The sequence below is a fragment of the Oncorhynchus keta genome, chromosome 28 (assembly GCF_023373465.1).
Source record: "Oncorhynchus keta strain PuntledgeMale-10-30-2019 chromosome 28, Oket_V2, whole genome shotgun sequence".
Classification (NCBI taxonomy): domain Eukaryota; kingdom Metazoa; phylum Chordata; class Actinopteri; order Salmoniformes; family Salmonidae; genus Oncorhynchus; species Oncorhynchus keta.
The window spans coordinates 54,436,834-54,442,833 of record NC_068448.1 but is presented as its reverse complement, the minus strand read 5'-3'; the positions used below and the strand labels follow the sequence as shown (position 1 = coordinate 54,442,833).

Genomic DNA, 6,000 nt, shown 5'->3' with positions numbered 1-6,000 from the left:
GGTAGTGAGTGTTGCAGCCAGGGAGAGACGATTTTTACACGTTACGCACTTCGGCACTCGGCGGTCCACTTCTGTGAGCTTGTGCTGCCTACCATTTCGCAGCTGACCATTGTTGCTCCAAGACATTTCCACTTCACAATAACAGCACGTACAGTTGACCATTGTTGCTCCAAGACATTTCCACTTCACAATAACAGCACCTACAGTTGACCATTGTTGCTCCAAGACATTTCCACTTCACAATAACAGCACTTACAGTTGACCGTTGTTGCTCCAAGACATTTCCACTATACAATAACAGCACTTACAGTTGACCGGGGCAGCTCTAGAAGAACGGACTTATTGGAAAGGTGGCATCCTATGACTGTGACACATTGAAAGTCACTGAGCTCTTTAGTATTGTCCATTCTACTGCCAATGTTTGTCTTTGGGGAATGCATGGCTGTGTGCTCGATGTTATACACCTGAAAGCAACTGATGTGGCTTAAATAGCCGAATCCACTCATTTGAAGGGGTGTCCACATACTTTTGGCCATGTAGTGTACGTAAAGGCGCCCTGAGAGTCATGATCAAGGGCTACTTTGGACCATGCCCGGATGGGTCTCGTCCTTTAAGAATAGGTTCACGTCGTGCGGAAGCTACTAGCACAAGGCAACTGCGGATAAGTTTGCAGGCGAGCGTACGTTTATATACATACAATGAGAGTTTGCACTTGAGCAAGACCATTCGGAATTGTCAGCGGCGTTTGTTTCTCTCCGGATAGCGTTCCTATTTACTTTTGTAATATAAAAAGCGTTTTGGGTGATTATTTAAGGGTTTAGAATAAAGCATCAGAACGTATGGACAGATGACAAATTCTAAAGAAAATTTATGTTCAAACATCTTATCGTCTGATTTTTCTCTCGCAAACACGAGTGCTTAAAGAATTAGCGAATGACAACTTTTCCCTCAGAATATTCGAAGACGTCATCCATAGGCTAATTGTCACATCGTTTAAAATTCAACAAAGGGTGCCAGTGGTAAGTTCATTACATTACATTACATTTAAGTCATTTAGCAGACGCTCTTATCCAGAGCGACTTACAAATTGGTTCATTTCATTGCATGTTTTTCCACTCACCAAATTACTAATTTTAAATGTTTCGAGAATTCCTTCCCCGTTTTTTAATGCATTCTTTTTTTGGGATGTTAATTTTGTTCATCTGTGCTAACAATTAATCAATTAACGTTGCACATCAGTGTAAAAACAAAACAAAACATGCCCTGCTCCCCATTGATTGCGTATTGTAGTCTATACTCCCTTGCAGTCCATCACTGTCACGTAGCCTATTGCCTTCATTCTCAAGTAACAGTCCATTGACATGATATCATTGGTATATCTGATCAAACGGTCTTAATTCCCCGCACATAAGGTTTAAAGTCAAAGGTTCGCCTTTGGAGAGGTTCGTAACGTCTCAAATGGCACCCAGATAGTGTACATTTTTCACCAGAGCTGGGAATAGGGTGCCGTTTGGGACTCAAAGGTACCGAACAGTCATTCCGATTCCCATGTAAAATTGTATTTTGAGTGGTTAAAACATTAGCCACAACATAAAAAATAAAATAAAAATGTATATATTTTTGCATTTATAAAATTGTTTTCTCATGTCAAACAACCAGGAAGTCTGAAAAGACGGACTGAGTGGGCAGGGAGCTCACCTTGACTGACAGTTCTTTGAAAACACCTATGTCAAGCATGGAAGGTGTTGCAGTGAGATGCTCAAACAAATGAGCTAATACGCAATGCAACAACAAAAACCTGTCATGCATCAAATCGTGGTTTCACAAATTATTTTGTTTATCCAACTAGGGCTGTGATGGTAATTGAATAACCGTGTAACTGACTGTAATGAATGAAGACCGTCATGAAAACAACGGTCAAAACTGTTTAAAATAGGCCTAGGTGACATTTTGGAAAAATTAAAAATGTTAACTCTTATTTTCATGTAGATAAACTTGACCTAATAGCGTGAGTATTTACTAATGATTATAAGCAATTGTTTTGCTTACTTAGTCTATTAAACCGTCTACATCTGCTCTCACCAACTATCGTTTGATGCTAAACCACTAAATATGTGGTGTTGTAGAAGCACAAGCCTATAGGCTATGGCACTTGTGTGGACTTTCTTTCATACAATACACATTTTTATTGCTTGCTAAATAAATAAATAGGTATTTTTAAAGAAGGTTGAATGTGTCTGACTATTCATGAATTATTCAACAGCAGTCAAGGTTGTTCTCGCTGAGGCCTAATAATGTGCCATTATTGTGTCAAACAGACAATGTGCCAATCCTCTCCAAACGGGCATGGTATAATAAGTCTTTTCTTAATTTATAGGCTAATCAACACGGATAAATAGGCTATGGATGTGTATTGGTTTCTATTTGAATGATAATATGAAATTGACAATCGCATAGCCGTCTCTCTCCCCTTCATACTTTCATTGTCAATATTTTTTTTCATAACCTAATTTCATTTTTTGGGTTTTAAGGAAAGGATAAATATTTGCTGTTGTCATACTCTGGTGGCTTTGATTGACTGGTCCTTTTACAGGTGTGTAGGAGTTTGCTGATTCTCTCTATAGGCCTATATATTTTTATTGAACCTTTATTTAATTATATGTCCAGAAAGTTTAGAAATGTGGAGAAATACATTGGAGTTTGTGTGAATAGATTCAGTGCCTTGCAAAAGTATTCATCCACGTTGGAGTTGTTCCTATGTTATGTTGTTTTAACTACGATTGCACACAGGTGGACTTTAAGTGTCACATGATCTTAGTGTGTGTATATATATACACCTGTTCTGAAAGACCCCAGATTCTGCAACACCACTAAGCAAGGTGCACAACCAAGGAAGCGGCACCATGAAGAACAAGGAGCTCTCCAAACAGGTCAGGGACAAAGTTGTGGAGAAGTACAGATCAGGGTTGGGTTATACTAAAAATCTCTGAAACTTTGAACATCCCACAGAGCACCATTAAATCCATTATTAAAAAATGGAAAGAATATGGCACCACAACAAACCTGCCAAGAGAGGGCCGTCCACCAAAACTCTCAGACCAGGCAAGGAGGGCATTAATCAGAGAGGCAACAAAGAGACTAACGATAACCCTGAAGGAGCTGCAAAACTCCCATCTCTGTTGCTTAAAGAAAAAAAATAAGCTAACATGTTTGGTGTTTGCCAAAAGGCGTGTGGGAGACTCCCCTAACATATGGAAGAATGTACTCAGGTCAGATGAGACAACGATTTAGCCTTTTGGCCATCAAGGAAAATTCTACTTCTGGCGCAAACCCAACACTTCTCATCACCCGAGAACACCCATGTGGAGATGTTTTTCAATGGCAGGGACTGGGGAACTGGTCAGAATTGAAGGAATGATGGATGGCGCTAAATACAGGGAAATTCTTGAGGGACACCTGCTTCAGTCTTCCAGAGATTCGAGACTGGGACGGAGGTTCACCTTCCAACAGGACAATGACCCTAAGCATACTGCTAAAGCAACATTCGAGTGGTTTAAAGGGAAACATTTAAATGTCTTGGAATGGCCTAGTCAAAGCCCAGACCTCAATCCAATTGAGAATCTGTGGTATGATTTATAGATTGCTGTACACCAGTGGAACCCATCCAACTTGAAGGAGCTGGAGCAGTTTTGCCTTGAAGAATGGGCAAAAATCCCAGTGGCTAGATGTGCCAAGCTTCTAGAGATATGCCCCAAGAGACTTGCCCCAAGAGACTTGCAGCTGTAATTAATGCAAAAGGTGTCTCTACGAAGTATTGACTTTTGGGGGGTGAATAGTTGTCATTTTTTTTTTTGGTCTTATTTCTTGATTGTTTCACAAAAAATATTTAGCATCTTAACAGTGGTAGGAATGTTGTGTAAATCAAATGATACAAACAACCTGGAATTTTGGGGTGTTTGTATCAAGGCAACAAAATAGGAAAAATGCCAAGGGGGGTGAATACTTTCACAAGCCACTGTATGTGGGTCGAAATGGGATTGGAATGGGATTTTATTTGCAGAAAAGGAAATAGAGGAAGGCATATCTTTGTCATGCGTTAATGTTGTCAACACATGTGATGGAGTCCTCTCCAACCTGGCATCTCATTTGTAGCTCTATATTTTTAAGTAATAACTTTAATAATTATTATGACTGAAGTGCCATGATAATAACACAGTGCAAAGGCTTGTTTTAAGACTCATATTCTTGTGAACAAGTGTACAAACAATTGTGAACTCTCATTATTTTTTACATGGGGCCTTATAGGCCTAAGACAACAGTAACACGCATATAAACAAAATGGACACATATGAAAAGGAAAAACCACTAACGTAATGCAATAGTGAAATTGCAATTTTATTTTGTCTGATAGCCTGCCTATGCGTTAAGTTGTGACAATCGTCTCCAATCTGACATTTCTAAATTTTTGTTCAATGCTGGCTGAAAACCTACGGTAGCTAGACAGTTACTAGCTAAAACCAGACACGGATGAACGCAGAATCCTGTAAGTATATTTTCCATTGATAAATAGGGGAAACCTGTAATTATATTTTCAGACAAGCTGCAGTAATATTTTAGCACTAGTAGATTTGCTACCTAGATATGTAAAACACTCCCCTCTGCGAACACTCCTTCTGTGAAGACAGTACTTATTTCAATTGGTTAAGAGAATAAGATGTTATCATTGGCGTATTTGGATTTTGTGATGTCATAAAATCCCGATTTAATATTCCCACCTCCTGAATCCAAGTGGCGTGGCAGGTAGCCTAGCGTTTGAGTTTTGGACCACTAACCGAAAGGCACTTAACCCTCATGGCTCTCTGGGTTGCTCTGGATAAGAGCAATTCAACATGTTTGACACAGGAGAGGACCAGTAACTTTATGATCAAACCTTCTCAATGAAGAAGCGACGGACATTTTTCATACTTTGATCTTGTATCATCCAATTTCATGGAAAATATAATCTTGACTATGCGGGACCTTTTTAAGGTTGTGAAACTGGAGAGCCCGGCCAGCACATTGGCGCCCAGAGCAGAATACTTTATTACTAAATGATAGATCACGTTACCCTTAGAACATTTCACCCAATAGCTCAACATCCAGGACAGCAGGCCAGGGGAACGGGCCTAACAATAGGATGGTAGCCTTTATCACTTGGGAGAATACTGCATGTCATACCTTTTGATTTTCGTTGCTGGGGTCCACACCTAAAGGCATCTATATAAACTGGACCTCTGTGCCGCCTAGCCACTCTATCCTCACCCTCGTGGGTTTTAGCAAGCTATGTAGTGCTACCTATCAACAGCCCTTGTCAGCCAATCATGTAGGGGTTGGAAGCTATGGTGAGCTTTGATTGGTCACTCGCGTTGCAATGTCGTGGAAGATTTGAATAAAGTTCAGCTTTCCCCAACTTTAGTCCTGCCCTGTCAGCTCCCTCGCCCATGCTCGCATCGTTCAATGGTCCATCCGCTTCTCTCACTTTTCTTCATTAAAATTGAATGGCTTCCGATGTTTCACCGTGCGATGCAGCTTCCTAGTGTAAAATGGCCCAATACTGAAGTTGGCAGATCTTTTCTTTTGAGGCTGTGGTAAACACACACACTCACACACCTGTCCATGTCGATCAGTGCACTACAACATTGTTTTATCACCCCCTAAGCCCACTCCACTCACTGTTTAATCTGTTTGCTCTGCTGTATGGGTTCTTATATAGGATTATTTTGGTATTTTTCAAGTCTCTTGAAACAATCCACATTCAGGCTACAATGATTCATGGCCAAGCTGAACTCTCATTAGAGGACTAATAGAGAAGATATGCCAATGGATGAAGTAGCCTATACATGGATCTAAAGCCGCTCTATTACCCAAGTAAAGGAGCCGGATTACTGTCTGTCATGTAGGATTTGTCATGGATCTTACTCCTATGAAGCATCTTTATGGCCAGCCTATACAGAGCGATCA

At 40.3% G+C, this 6,000-nt stretch overlaps 1 protein-coding gene across 2 annotated transcripts in view; it reads left to right on the top strand.

The window, feature by feature from the left end:
* Positions 1–650: 650 nt before the first annotated feature.
* LOC118361564 (supervillin-like) overlaps positions 651–6,000 on the top strand; it is a 138,948-nt gene continuing 133,598 nt past the window's right edge. For both annotated transcript variants that reach the window (XM_052483281.1, XM_052483283.1), the window contains exon 1: positions 651–1,019. The gene's annotated coding sequence lies outside the window, so the exon portion shown is untranslated. The remainder of the gene's footprint in view (positions 1,020–6,000) is intronic.